Source organism: Manis javanica, chromosome 13 (genome assembly GCF_040802235.1).
Source record: "Manis javanica isolate MJ-LG chromosome 13, MJ_LKY, whole genome shotgun sequence".
Classification (NCBI taxonomy): domain Eukaryota; kingdom Metazoa; phylum Chordata; class Mammalia; order Pholidota; family Manidae; genus Manis; species Manis javanica.
In genome coordinates this window covers 4,848,773-4,865,073 of record NC_133168.1, presented here as the reverse complement: position 1 = coordinate 4,865,073, position 16,301 = coordinate 4,848,773, and the positions used below count along the sequence as shown (strand labels likewise).

The following is a 16,301-nucleotide window of genomic DNA, read 5'->3' as shown; positions in this document are numbered from 1 at the left end:
ACCACCATCATCCGCAGAATTCTTCTTATCCTGCAGAACTAAAACTCTGTACCCACCAAACAATCACTCCCCATTCCATACCACCCACCGCACCTACTTCCTAAATTAACTTATTTATTAAAAACTCGTTTCTAAATTGAGGAAGGGCTGATGGATAAGAACGTCTCGCTTGTTGGCACATGTATACCTACTGAAAATAGCCTTTTCCATGAAGCCTCATCTACTACAGCCTATGAGCACATCAGCCCGGAGTACTTTGTTTGCCAATGACAGGAACTCAACTCAAATATTTAAGGAGGAAGAATGGAAAACTAAACAAAACAAACAACAGCAAAAAGGATGCCAGCTGCTTCATGTAACTGTGGAAAGACAGGAGCACATCTGAGGCCGCAACACAACCAATACTTGCAGAATCTTTAAGGCAACGTCCGTAAGAGGCGCCTGCCACCTCCCGTTTCTGCTCCTGTCGCTGTGGTTTTCCCCTACTTGCCTGTATGTCAGCGGCGGGGTGAGGTAAAGGTGCTCCCCGGACGCACTTGGCTTGTGCGGGTGTTCCTGGAGGTCAGAACTGAGGAACGCTACTGCCACCTAGCGGGCAGGTGCCAAAGAAGCTTTTAAACACCCTGCGGTGCACAGGACTGAGAATTTTCTGACCCCAAGAGGTGACATCGCCCAGGTTGAGAAACCTTGACCCAGGCCAGGCTGCTTTTCCACCCACTCAGTCACATGAAGGTGCCAGTTTCCTTGTCACTTTGCTGGTGGACTGACATTTCTCCCTAGGATCAATTTCTAAAATTCTCCAGGAAGGTTTCTAGTTAAACGTATCAGAGTCCGCTGACAATGACAACCTGGGACGGAGGGGTCACAAGCAAGTCTGACCCAGGGTGGCCCCTTTCTTTGGACGGACACCATTCTAAAAGGAGGAGAAAGGAAACAAGCTGCGTAGACATTCCAAGTAGTGTGCACCAGTGAACAGCACTTTCTTGGTATATCTGAACTTTTTTTAAAAAAAAAAGGCCTTAGTGTTTGCTCTCTCTTTCTGAAGCAAATGTTCTGAGATGGAAAAATCTGTGACTGAAGTAGTTGCCATACTGAGATTTATTTTTTTATGTGTAACCTGCTAAAGTGTTTAATCATCTAGTTCTAAGCAGAAATCATTTGCCAAAAACATTAAATTAATTCAAGTAATGAGCTATGCAAAACAGAGGGGGGAAAGCAGAGACATTTATAAGGTTCCCTTTTGAAACTGGCAAAAATAATGAATCTTCATGTCTGCAGTGATAAAGTTGGACTCCTCTTAGTATCTCCATCTTCTGTTAGATCGCTTGCAGATCCGCTGAAATTAGATGTCAGGGTAAATTATGGGGCAGGCCGACTTACTAGCCGAGGCTATGAGAGGTAGGCGCGTAAAAACAAGGTGCTATTGAGTGTAATTGCTTCTGATCTTAAAATTCTTAAGTGACAAAATTGATGCTGATGTCATATTTGCATCAGGGACTCCCTATAATTGACACTAACTTAGTTGGAGACATTTTTTTTTTTCCAAGTGGTTTTACTTTTCTTCCTAATTCTTAAGATCCAGAACTGGAAAGTCAGCATCTTATAACTTGGATAAATAAGAGAGGCAAATGACAGTAGGTAGAAGGGGAGATCTCCAAATTTCTTGCATGGCCCGTGGCCCTGGGAAGTCTGCAGTGAGAAAATGAATCTGTATAGAGAGCATTTGGAGATAATACTTGGAAAGAAGTTAGCAGTTTCTTGGACCTTGCTAAATTAGGAAGAAAGCCCCATTTGCAAATATTTCCAGTCTTGTCTATGTCAATAAGAAGGAAGATGAAAAAGCCACGACCCTCAGGGCTCCTGGAGGAAGGAGATGCCTGGTTCTTCCTGCTCATTTAAATACTTAACAAGCCACAGGGAGAAAAGAAGACATCCCATTCCACCGCCCATAACATATGTCAGTAAGTCATAAAAATAAATCAGACCGCGGAGGGCTTGTGAATGTTGCTGGGCCTCCTGTGAGACATTAGTGCTTGTTCTTGAGCCAGAAAAGCAAACAGTCCAACTGTCTATCTGATAGTTGTTCTTCCCCTGCCGTAAGAAACAGTTTCCTGGAACCAGGGAGGGTAATTAGTTCATTCTTGCCCTGTCTTTATGGCAAAGTTACAATGTTCTCTCTCATAGTTTTGTGACAGAACTTCTTGGAATTAAAGGAGACTATTTCAATAATATTCCTGGGTTTAGCAAAACTAGAAATTCTGAAGGAAACTATAAAGAGCTGCCTTTATCCTTCATATGGATCAAATTCACACACGTCGCCTGAAAATGAAGGTCTCTGGGGATCTAATATTGAGTATTAGGCCATTCGTTACATGAAAAAATAACAAATGAGATTTTCTTTTATGCTTTACTGCATACTTAAATTTGACTAAAACTGCAGAGTAACCTGTTTTCAGATATTTCCAAGAGTCCGTCTAGCTGGCTATTGGGGAAAATGTGGGGGCTCCTCCCACTCATAGGAGTAGTGCCCGGTCGTCGATGCTGCACATGATACATACCCTGGGTCTGGCTGCTCTTCTAGGGGGTGGAGGAAAAAGGGGCAAAAATGAGGTACGCAGGGGTAAAATCAAGTTACACTGGAAAAAAGCAAAATATTATATGGCTCTGGGGCTCATCCATTACGGTGGACGTGTAGCACCCTCACCACCACCACACTCCACTCCCACCCCAACTATTCCTGGCAGCCCCAAGGAAAGGTCCCATATGCTTACAGATAAGGCCTCTCGACCATCACGGGACATCTGACTTTCCCTCTTCCCCTGCCTCTTGTCTCTTTAGAATATGTTCAAGGTCTGTGCAGCCATCTGATGCTCGGCATTTCTGACAGATGGCTCCCCCAGCATCCCAGCCCCACCGGGTGCTCAGTAAACAGTCGGGAGGAACCTCTGAGGAGCTGCCTGTCTCAGCTGATGCTGTCCCGTGTGTCCTGCTGACCCTGAGCGCTCTGATTCCGAGCAGCGCCAGGGTGACAGTGCTTGGTGCAACTTGCAAAGATACCAGCAGCTTCTCTCACAGATGCACGGATGGCTGCGCCTTCCCTGCTTGGTCTGCTGGGCCTGGAACCTGGCTGCCTCGGTGGCCTGCTCTTGCCCGTGTAAGGACTGCACCACATCTGGGTCATGCATCTCTGCTCCGTTCTTCCGGGGCCTGGACCCAGCTGGGTTCTGCCCACAGGTGCAATGATGTCCCCTCCCCCTGCACGTGGTGCTGTGTGACATCTGTGCCAACATAGCGTGTTTCATGTTTTCGATGGTTTACTTGCCAAGAAGTGGTAAGGGAAGGCATGTAACTGCCTGACACCCCGTTACCCTCACCCCTGGGCCCTGAGTGTTACTATCAGAGCAAACTCTAAGGCCCTGACTGTCCACTGAGAAGTGGGTTTTCCCTTGAAAGCCCTTTACCCCGAGTAGGACAAACGCAAGCTGACTCCCCGCGGGCCCAGCGGCAGAGCGGGAAGCAGAGCTGAGCTTCACCCACGAGACCCAAAGCTCACGCTCCAAAGTCCACCTTAAACTCAGTGTTTTAAAATTTAAAAAAATAATATATCTGCTTCCTCTGCATGTGCAGAACACACTAATAAACAATGAAGGGCTCATAAGAAACAAACTAAAAAGAAAAAAAAACAACTAAACAAAAAGGCAATCTAAAGAACAAAGTGTCAGACCAGGGATACTGAAATCCTAGGCTTCTTAAAACCAGGTGTGTCTAAAACCAACAATATCCTCATAATCTTTCTGTCTCTCTCCCTCACACACACACACACACACACACACACACACACACACACACACACACGGTGACATTCAGTCAGCACCATTTCTAAGCATGCCTGGTATTTATTTCCTTATTTTCTTTTTCATTCAAACCATTTTTCTTTGTACCTCCAATGATAAGAAAAACCAGCTAAGGCTTCTCCCCATTTTCTGCCCTCTCCCTTTTCCCATTCAAACTTTTCATTAGTCTCCTTGTGAGGTACAGATACCCCTGTTAAACTATTAGGAAATAATATATAAAATGTCTCAAAGTAAACTTCAAAGACATAAAATAATCACAGCAAAGAAATTAAAATTTTAAACATCAAAGAATTCTACATAATTGCTAAAACTGAGAGAAGGGGCTGACATCTGTTTTGGGGGTGAGAGGACCTCACGATGTGAAAATTCTGCTTTAAGAATAACTGAAGATAAAGTAATTATGTTTTAAAGGACACAGATGTAAATAGGATGTGTTGTTTGTGTTTATTTCTGCCGGCTAGCTATTTTTTTCCCACGATATATATATGCAGAATTCCAATCTTAAGAGTTCGTGCACACCTCCGCTTTCTTTAAAAAAAAAAAAATCCCTGCCTCCATTTTAGTCATTTAAGTCAGGCATGCATTTTGCTACACAGGGTGGTTCATGCACAACTGAAAGACGGAGCATTCAGTGACCTGAGATGGGTGCCCCTTTCTGCAAGGTATAATATAGTTTCTCCAAACTGATAATTGTCACCAGAAGAAATTCATATTAAAATCTTAATCTTGTTTCAAAATTCTCTTGGCAAAAGCCTATAATTTGTGCAACCCGATGTATCTGTCAGAAACAGATACATTAGCGTCACCTGCTCCCAACACAGAGGACACTCGCCTATCCCACTGTTTCTGACTCTTGCTTTAGTACCGATTCCATCATCTGCTTTCACTCTTTTCTTCAAACATCCTGCTGTTTTTTATCTAAAAGCTGAATACTAATAAGGAAATGCCGTTCAGGCTGAATTTGAGTTTCCTTTGGGATTTTTCACTACCCAAACTGCATCCTTCTCGTTTCTTTCTCCCCACCTTTTGTTTAATCTTACCACCTCAGTTATATCATGGAAATTTGAGACAAGTCCATGAGGTCAAATCCACTTCCATTTACCAACCAGTGACTAAACCAACATTTTTCAAAGAGCAGTTTCCTGTCATCATGGATCTTTGCCGAAGGCCAGACTAAAAAAGACCAAACAACAAAAAAAAGAAAGAAAAAAAAAGAAAGCATTCTCAATGTTGTTTATATTTGGGCCTGTTTAGCCAATAGTGATGGACGTACTGTTGCAGATGAACGAAGAAATGCAGCTTCAAGACGGGGTGGAGGGAAAAAAGGAGAAGGGTAAGTAAAGGAAGAAAGAAGAGAGTCGTGGGGCTCTACTAAATAAAAAAATGAAGGGAAATAAAAAGATTCCCTGAGACAAGACTGAAAACAAAACTAAGCCATTTTTAAAAATCAATAATTTAGAGAGACCCAATTGGAGTTACTTAATGCATTTTAACAATTTCAGTTCAGTGTAAAAGTGACAATTCCACTTGCCTAAACATGTTTTAGTGTGTTTTTCTTTTGTTTACAACCACAAATGTTTCAATCACTTACCATCACATTCAGTCCTTTAATCTTTTTAAATCCTAGGATGCAAATACAATTCATTTCTAATAAACATTGACAAAACATAAAAGCATATATTTGGTAATTATCTGTCACAGCATATGACACAAAGATGGCTCAACATACACATTATTACATTGAACATTAATAAAAGTGTTTTTATGTTGAAGATTTCAAGCACTTTGAAGGCTGTGCTCTTTCAGGCAACAGTGTATCTGGAGATATTCATTCATGGGACCAGCAGTGGAGAGAAGGTGGGGATCCCCTCCTTGAAGACATTAATGTTCCTCACATGCAAATAACGACAGTATCTAAATGTCACTCAATGTGATACAAGTTTCACTGGCCCATAAAAATATCACTTTCCTATGAATGAAAAACAGGATTATGATAAAAGAATAAAGGCCATAGTTTTAGAAGTTGGAGATAAATTATCTACAAAATATCTGAGTTAAAAAAGCTGGACCAGAAAGAACAAAGGTACTCATCTATTCTCTGCTTGGAATATGTGTTTTCTCCCCACATTTTTAAAGATTAATTTGTTTTCTGCACTTTCAGCTGTTTAGAATTTAAATTAGAACCTTCTCTGACATAATCTAATTTTCCTGTTGATTCTCTGGCCTAACGACCACTTTTCTAATAAATAGGGTTAGGACTTGAATGAATCATCTTGGGACCTCTGGTAAGTGAATGAAATGAAAAGGAATTTCAAGAACGTAAGATATTCTTTGATAATGTGCAGCTGGATCATGAAGAAGGGCAATACTACCTGATGGAAGGCACAGCTTTGGAAGTCAGACGTGGCTTGGGTCCTCTGTGCCCCACTTACTAACTGTGCGGTGTGACCTAGTCAGCTCTCCTTTCTGAGATTGCTTTTCCTCATACGTAAAACTGGGATGCTAAGTCCAGCCTTGCAGGGTGTTTGAAGGACTTAGAAATAGTATGTCAAGTGGCCAGAACAACGAGGCAGAGTCTTAGAGGATAATAAACAACGGTTCTCATTATCATCCTCTTTTTCTTAAGACTGTGTTCTACAAAAGTAAAGCCAAATTCTGGTTGCTTGTCTTAGTTGGTTAAATGCAAAATCAGAAGGATGCTGCTTAAAAGAACAAAGTCATGTTTGGGACATGTCATCACCACATTGTCAGTTCAGAGCTATTAAAAACCAGCATTTATCAGCATTCCAAACACAGCAGTGCCAACCCTCCAAATCTGTGTAATAGAGGAAGCTTCAAGTAAATCATAAGACTTAGTAAGTCTCAAGGTTCACCAGATAATATTGGCCCATACTAGGCAATAAGTTGACTTCATCATATGTAGGGATTGCGAATAGTTTGGCTATGTCCTCGGAGTTCTGTATAACTTCCATCATGTAGCAGGTGTTCAATAATTGTTTATGGTATAATTAAGTAGGAACAGGGCTTGAAAACTATAGAATATCGGAAATATGTACAATACTAGTTTAACACCTTCATATTAACTAATGGCTTCATTTTGAATCTTTCACAGATCCAACAATCAACAAATATTTACCAAATGTCGTGTATAGCACCGTGCCAGACACTGGGGATATGGAAGTGAGCAGGTCTTAAATAAAATCCTGCAAGCAAACAACAGAGCCCTTGGCCCAGTGAGCTCCCAGCTAGCAGGCGAGGAGGACGGGTCACACAGCAGGCATGCAGAGGTCCTTGCCAACCCTCTCTCTCTGGGTCAGTCTCTGTTTCTGTCTGTCGGTCTGTCGTCTTTCTCTCTCTCTCTCTCTCTCTCTCTCTATATATATATATATATATATATATGTATATATATATATGGCACATACACACCAAAACATTTTTAATGTCTGGTTCTATCACCCAGAAATTCACAAGAAAAAATGAACTTTTGTCCAAGTAGCTTTTGTTTCATTTTATTTTTTTCTTCAAACCATGGGCTAGTCATAAAACAACCTTTCAAAGTAATGAAAAAGTAGTTGCTGCCATCAAAGGCTCTCCAAGAATCTTCAAACTTTCTGCAAATTGGCAGCAGTCTGCTCAAGCCATTTAGTTCCCACAGAAGTGAGTCTTTGAAGCTCACAAGGTGTTCATGGACAAAGCAACCGTTTGCTAAAGAATCATTATTTTTGTTTTACTCAAGACCTAGTTAGGTCTGATTTGGAAAAACGAAGGATGGGTTTCCAAAACCACTGCTGGACCAGCAGGACAGACTCCTTCTGACTGAGCGATGGCCGAAAGCCCCCCGTGCAGCTGCTCAAGGGTATCAATGCTCGCCACGGGTCTCTGCCTCTCCTTTGCCCTGTCTCAGGTCGCTGAGTACAAGGCAAAGCTACTCTGTCAAGAAAATCACAAGCCAATACAATGACAGCACATTCCCCTCCCATGGGCAAGCCTCTGAGGCAATACAGGGTGAAGCGTGAGCTGGCAGAAGAACCTGGCTCCGAGACCGGGCTGTGTTTCTCTTTGGGTTCATCTTATTTGGAACTCTCTGGGCTTTCTGGACCCGGATGTCTGTCCCTTTTCCCCGGTTTGGGACGTTTTCAGCCATTATTCCTTTGAATGACCTTGCTGACCTTTTTGTTCAGTCTTCTCCTGCTGGGACCCCTATTATGCAAATGTCATTCTGTTTGATGTTGTCTCTGAAGTCCCTTAAGGTATCCTCACTTCTTTGAATTATTTTTTCATCTTGCTGCTGTGTCTGGATGTGGCTTCGTCATCCAGTTCACTGATTCATGCTTTTATTGCATCCAATCTGTAGTTGAACTCCTCCGGTGTATGTTTCAGCTCAGATTTAACTTCTGTTTGGTCCTTTCCTGTATTCTCTCTCTCTCTCTGTTGGAAGTTCTTGCTGTGTCCATCCATTCTTCAGTAAGCGCCTTTATGACCAGCACAGGGAACTCTATTGGGTAGGGTGCTCATCTAAACTTCACTAAGGTCTTTTTCTGGGGGTGCTGTGGCTTGTTCTTTGGAACAGAGACCCCTGTTGCCTAATTTTCCTGTCTCCCTCTGTGCTGTCTGTATGTACTAGAATGGCTACTCCCTCACTCTTGAAGGAATGGGTCTTGTGAAGGAGCCGTTCTATGTGGCCCAGAAGCACAGTGCCTCCCGATCATCAGAGCCGGGCACTTTAAGGGTCCTCCCCTTACATGTCCCCCCAAAAATGAATAAAATAAGAAAAATATATACAGACGTCAAGTATGGAAATGACAAAGTAATCCAGAGAGCTGACTTTCCTGTCTTATTTAGTCGGATTAACTTCTCTGAAGTCTTGACATTTTAAGTATTTTCTAGACTGAGTTTTAACCCAGTGCAAAAGGCAGCAGAGTTTTTAATTTCTTGCTGATAAGTAAAAAGGATGATGAATATTTTCAATCTCAGTATGGTCATTATGAGCCAGAGTGCATAACAAACATACAGAAAAAGAAAGCATGTTCTCTTTGGATTGAATTGAACTAAAGGACATGTGCATTTAGCAGTTCTGTAGTAAATACATTAAATATTCAAACCACGGAAAGGGAAATAAATATCCTATCAACCCTGATTCTGAAAAATATTTGAATTCAAGCTAAAGGTTTTATTAGAATTTCAACACTATAAACTCATGTAAGTCTTCAATGATCCATATTTATATGGAGATGATTATCTCCAAGTTGACTTTTCACCACAGAAATTTTAAGTAACTGGAAAAGCTTTGTTCTCAGTGCACAAACATTTCCATGGCATCAATTAGTTTCCTTTACTATGAATATTTTGTGAGAGTTTACTTTAAATAAGAGTTATTTTAAATATGTAACTCTTTATATGTTTATTAAACTCAAAAACTTGAGGTCTATCCCAATGGGCCTTTTTCTGTAGACCTACATCATTGGAAACGCTTCATAGAGTATGTATGTGGTTTCCTTTACTCACAGAACTGTGTGTTAGCTCTGTGGGAAAGAACTACAAGACAGGTCTGTTACACCTGTGAAAGAACCAATACAGAATTGTTTTTTAATCTTAAGTATTTGCCTATCCCAATGATCTATACTGTTCTTATGGTATGACAACTTAGGTATGAAAATGATTTAAACTTAACTCAGGGTTAGAGGGTGTCTCAAATTGAGAACTAGGGAGATCCATCTCCTTGACCCTAAATGTATGGGAAGTTTTTGAAGGATGCCCATCTTCATGGAGAGCAAAGAAGCTGAGCTAAAAGAAAATTAGGCTGACTAATAATAACTGGATTGAACAAAAGTTGATTTTAAAAGGACTGTTTTTATTGAAGATCATGCCTCACTTTGGAGAAACAAAGGCAATTGGCAGTGGAAGGAACCACACATACTAAGTTCTTAAAAAATTTACTGACTTATTTGCCTGTTACATAATAAAAACAACCCTTTCCAGTTTTTGTAGGAAAAAAAAACCTCAAACTCTCTGACAATATATATTTGAGGAATTACCTCATCATTGCCTCATAAAATTGTTCCATATTATAATCAGAGGAGATTCATTTTATTCTAATGCTAAGAAAAGTCTTTGAGACAAAGCAAAAAATAACATGATTTAAAATGTATTATCTCCATGTTCAGACATTTTAGAAATAAATAGGTTAGATAAATCATCTTACTTGTTTGATTTTCCTGGGGAATTCCTGTCCCCTCAAAGAAAACAATAGACACACCTTTAACTGTCTACAGAAATAACTTTATTTAAGAGGACCCTTTCTATAGACTAGAGGAAAACTATTTGGAAGTAATCCCAGAATTGTTTTTCTCTTCCCTCAAATTGATTCTGTCATGAAATAATACAATAAGAACAATATTTCCATACCAATTTAAAGATTAAACAATGTTCTTTAAATAGCTGGATGGGATCTTTCTTTAACATTTCAAAATACTTCTAAAGTTCATCTGAGAGAACAAATAAATCATAAACATAATGAAGAGATTTTTCGATATGAATAATAATGGTACTTCAGCTTAACAGATACTAACTCTCTTATAAAGCTGCAAAATTAAAACCATTAGCCATCAGAACAAAAGGAAACAAGGTAATACAGCATATTATATATACTATCAACCTTATAAAAATCTATTTTTATATAGCCTCAAAATATATTATAATATATAAAAAATTAAGTACACAGTGAGTTAAGCCATAAGGATATTGATACTTTTCATTCCAATAAATTAAGGAAGAAATGTTTAGTATTTATTTCACAAAAATACTGCATATGACTTAAAAATTTAAACATATAAAATCAAGCCAGAAAAAAAAATTAAAGGAAGAAAATTAATGTAAAGCTTTCTATGCAACTTCCATTCCTAACTATGACAGAGTAATCCGTTTCAGATATGCTCTCCTATTATAAATAGTTTAAACTTGGCAAAATATAGGAAATTACTTTTTTGAGACATTGGACAATTGGCCTAAGTATTAGGCATCATATTTGCCTCAATTTTCTGCCTGGGGAAGATCATGAAGGTAGAACAAAGGCAGAATGCAGCAGCTTCTGGGAAAATGAGAGTTTGTAGATTGTAAAGAAGCTGTAATTTGCAAGGTACATTGCCAGAAGGGTCGGTGATAAGGAAAGGTGTCTCCCAGAATCCTGTGTGGAATTCTTCAGAGATCCTTTGTAGGGCAGGGCTATGCATGCTCAGGATGGGGCTCTGCAAAGCCTAGGAGCTGTCGGGGGCCGAGAGCTGAATGAATACACCAGAGGCTACACAACTCTGGAGTTATGGTATGCCTGGTTCAGCCGTATTGAAGAGATCTTGCTGAGACATCATGAATTCCTCAAGTCCCCCCAAAAAACCACTACTCAGGAATAAGAATCATTTACACAGAAACTGAAGTATCACAGGATTGAGGAAAAAAAACAAATAACTCATTCTAACAAAGAAGAACTAAAATCTGAGGACATGGAATGCTTTCAACAGTGTTTTCACTCCCAGCCATAAGAAAACTGGATACTCCTTAAAGGAAGACAACATAATTCTGACTTCCTACAAATAAGCCCAAATATCTAGCATGATCTTCAATGAGTAGCTCTGCATAGAAGCAAGAAAATGTGATCCCTTATCAGAGAATAAAAACAGTAAGTATAAGCAGAAATAGCAATTCAAGATTACCCAGATGTTCGAATTAGCAGCAAAGACTCTAAAACTATTGTGTTCAAATGCATAAATTTTGCATAAGGAATGAATAGATAGTCTCGAAAAAGAAGTTTCCAAAAGAACGAAATGAAAATTCTAGAACTGGAGAATACAATTTCTGAAATTTCTGAAAAATGCAATGGATGGGGCCAAAAACTAGATTGAAGACTGAACAATAAAGAGTAGTAAACATGAAGAACTCAATAGAAATTATTCAATATGAAAAAAAGAAAATTAAAAAAGCGAAAAAAACAAAGAGCATAAGTGACCAGTTGATTATGCATCCTAATTTACATACCCAATTCTGATAGGTATGTAGTGATATTCATCATTTTAGTTTCCATTTCTCTAATGGCTAATGATGATGAAAATTTTTTGTGTGTTTATTTGTCATCTACATGTCATCTACCATCACACGTTTCTTCACGTCTTTCATCGTCTTTAGTGTTTTACTGTTGATCATTGAGACTTAATGATATATTAGATACTAGCTCTTTATCAGATATGTGATTTGAAACATTTTCTCCCATTACGCAGCTAATAGTTTTATTTATTCTCTTACCAGGGTCTTTTGCAAAGCAAAATATTTTTCACTGTGATACACCAAATTTATCAATTTTTTCTTTTACAAATTGTTCTTGTAGTGTCACATCTAAGAACCCTTTGCTTGTCCATAAATACTGAAGAGTTTTCTCCTATGTTGACTCTAAAAGTTTCATAACTTTATGTGTACATTAAGTCCATGATTCTTATAAATATTTGTATAAGGCATGAGACTTAGGTCAAGGTTCACTATTTTGTCTCTGGATATCCAGTTGCTCCAGTGCCAAAAGGCTATCTTTCTTTCATTGAATTATTTATGCTTCTTTACCAAACATAAGTTGTAGGTTTTCTGGGGGTCAATTTCTGAGTTTTCTCTTCTGTTCTCTTGATCTATCTCTAACCAGTCACACAGTATTGATTATTAGATCTATGAGTCTGAAGTAAAGTAACTCGATCCCTCTCACTTTATTCTTCTTTTTCAAAACTATGTTAGCCATTCTACTCCCTTTGTCTTTCCATATAAATGTTAGAATAATCTTGTCTATATCTACAAAATATGGGGTTTGCATGAGAACTGCACCTGTGTATCAATTTGGGAAGAATTCACCTCTTTGCTATGTTGTGCCTTCCAGCCAGTCCATAAGCAGAGTTTTTTTTAGGTCTTCTTTGATTTCTTATATCAGCGTTTTGTAGTTTTCAGCATCTGAGATCTGTATGTATTTTGTTAGATTTACACATGACCATTTCATTTTCTTTGAGCAATTGTAAATGATATTGTATTTTTAATTATGGCATACACTTATTTCACTAATATATAGAAATACAAATTATATGTTTATTCAATATTCTTTGACTTTGCTAATTCACTTATTAATTCCAGAATAACTTTGTTTTTAAATTCCTTGGGATTTTCTATGACAATCATATCATCTGCAAGTAAGAATAGTTTTATTGTTTCTTTTGCAATCTGTATGACTTTTATATCCTTTTCTTTTCTTATTGCACTGGCTGGAACTTTCACCACTGTTGTAAGTAAAGTTGGCAGGAGTGAAAATCCTTGTCTTGTTCTTCATCTTAGGGGAGAAACAGTCAAAGCAGACAATCTTTCACCTGTAAGTATAATGTTAGCTGTAGCTTTTATATAGATGCCCTTTATTAAGTTGAGAAAAATTTCCTCTACTCCTGTTTTCCTGAGAGTTCTTAGTCATGAAAGAGTGTTTAATTTTGTCAAATGCTTTTCCTGAATCAAGGGTATGATCATGTGATTCTTCTAATTAACCTGTTAATATGGTGGATTATATTGTTTGATTTTCAAGATGATTCAGCATTATATCCCTAGAATAAACCCTGCTTGATTTATCAGGGGTATATAATTATTTATAGATTGCTTAATTACATTTGCTGATATTGTCTTAAGAATTTTTGTCTCTGTGTACATGAGGAATATTGGTTAGTAGTTTTCTTCTTTCTTTTTTTTTAACTCTCTAAATCTGGCTTGGTATCAAGATAATACTACCTACATAAAATGAGTTGAGTAGTATCCCTATTCTCCTATTTTTTGGAATATATTGTGTAGAATTGGTATTAATTCTTCCTTAAATATTTGTTACAATTTTCTGGTGAAACCATCTGGAGCTAAAGGTTTATATTTTTTAGTAGTTTTCTTTTTAAATTGCAAATTCAATTTCCTTTTTACTTACAGGGCTGCCCAAATATCACTTGAGTTGTGGTAGTTTGTATTTTATCATGAAACTAGTTAGTTTCATCTGTTTATGTCTGTAAAGTTGTTCATAATATTACCTTATTATTGTTTCTGGTATCTATAGAGTCATCTCCTGTTTTATTCCTGATGTTGGTATTCCTCTTTCTTTTTCCTTTGGCAATTTTGCCATGACTTCATCAATTTATTGATCTTTTCAAAAGACCAACTCTTTGTTTTCTTGACATTCTTTTCACTATTATTTTTCAGCTCTAATAAAGATTTTATCAATTTCTGCTCTCTTATTTTTTATTTCCTTCCTTCTGCGTCCTTTCAGTTTATTTTCCTCTTCTTTGTCCTTCTTTTTCTAGGATTGTTAAGTATGAAGAATAGATTATTGATTTGAGACAACTTGTTTTTTCCAATGTATGCATTTAGTGCCATAAATTTCCTTCTCAGAACAGAGTTAGATTGTATGTTTCAAATTTTTGATATGTAGTATTTTCATTTTCATTCAGTTCAATGTACTTTTTATTATCCTTGAGATTTTCTCTTTGAAGAACAAAAAAACTGGTGATATCACAATCCCCAATTTCAAGTTATACAACAATGCTACAGTAATCAAAACAGAGTAGCATTGGCAAAAGAACAGACACATAGATCAATGGAACAGAGTAAAGAGCCCAGAAATAAACCCACGTATATATGGTCACTTAACATGTAACAAAAGAGGCAAGAAAACACAATAGGAAAAACACAGTCTCTTCAACAAATGGTGTTGGGAAAAATGGACAATTACATGAAAGAGAATGAAACTACATCACTGTCTTGCACAATACACAAAAATAAACCCTGAATAGATTAAAGACTTACTGTACACATGAAACAATAAAAAAAAACCCTTAGAAGAAAACATAGGCAAGAATCTTGTATGAGTAATTTTTTCTCAATATGTTTCTTTAGGCAAGGGAAACAATAGCAAAAGTGAACAAGCAGGACTATATCAAACTAAAAATAGAAATACCATATGATTCAGCAATTCCATCTCTGGGGATTTACCCAAAGAAAACAAAATCACTAATTTGAAGAGACATATGAACACCTATACTTATTGCAGCATTATTTACAATAGCCCAGATATGGAAACAACCCACATGCTCATCAATAGATGAAGGATAAAGATGATTGGTCACATACACAGTGGAATATCACTCAGCCATAAAAAGAAGGAAATCTTGGCATCTGTGACAATGAGGATGAAAGGTATCATGCTAAGGGAAATAAGTCAGAGAAAAAGACAAATACCATATGATTTCACTTGTAGGTGAAATCTAACAAACAAAACAAACAATTGACAACAGACTGTTGGTTACTAGAAGGGAAGGGATGGGGGAGAGAGGTGAAGTATGTAAAGGGGATAGTGGGTATAAACTTCAAATTATAAAACACATTAGTCATAGGAATGGAAGTATAGCATAGAGAATATAACTAATAATACTATATTATCTTGGATTGGTAATAGGGGATAACTACATTTATGGTGATGTGCATTTAGTAATGTACAATTATCCAGTCACTATGTTATACTTCTGAAACCAATATAATATTTCTATCAACTATATTCCAATAAAAAAAGATTTTCTCTTTGGGCCATGGATTTAATATTTTCCAGTTTCTAAATGTTTGGAGATTTTCCTGTTATCTTTCTGTTATTGACTTCTAGTTTGATTCTCTTGTGGATGGAGAACACACCCTGCATGATTTCAATTATTTTAAATTTGTTGAGGTTTGGTTAATGATCCAAAATATAGTCTGTCCCACTACATGTTTCCTGAGCAATTGACAAGAGTGTGTAGTCTGCTGCTGATGGTTAGAGAGTTCTGTAAGAATTCACTAGACCCTACTGGCTCATGTTGTTGTTGAATTCTTCTACCTGTTTGCTGAATTTTTATCCAGTTATTCTATTAACTGTTAAAACAGGTATAGTGAAGCCTCTGACTATAATTGTGGATTTATCTGTCTTTTCACTTGGATCGCTTTTCGCAAAGCTCATATCATTCAGCTTTATTACTTGGTTTATATATTAGGATTGCTATGATTTCTTGGTAGATTGATCAATTTATCATCGCAAAATGTCACTCCATCTGTGACAATTTTATTTTTTATTCAGAAGTGTACTTCATCTGATATTAATATGGCCAATCCTTCTTATTTTGGTTAATGTTTGCATGATAGAACTTATTCCTTCCTATTACTTTCCATCTCCCTACATTGTTATATTTGAAGGGGATTTCTTGAAAATAGCTTAAAGTTGGTCAGGGTTTTTAATTCGCTGTGCCAATATCTGTTTCTTAGTTGATATATTTAGACTATTCACATCTACTGTAATCACTGATACGTTAGAGCCTACATCTACCATTTCATTTTTAGTTTTCTGATGCTCTCTTTGTTGTTTGACTCTGTTTTCTTTTTCCT

The 16,301-nt window shown here is 37.6% G+C and overlaps 1 long non-coding RNA gene and 1 other non-coding gene across 2 annotated transcripts in view; one reads left to right on the top strand and one right to left on the bottom strand.

Annotated features, from left to right (window-relative positions):
• LOC140845796 (uncharacterized) overlaps positions 1-16,301 on the bottom strand; it is a 537,563-nt gene that overhangs the window by 240,062 nt on the left and 281,200 nt on the right. The window lies entirely within an intron of this gene.
• Positions 9,272-9,402, top strand: LOC118971330 (small nucleolar RNA SNORA18). The gene has a single exon (XR_005059735.1). It is a non-coding gene; the product is annotated as a small nucleolar RNA SNORA18 (small nucleolar RNA).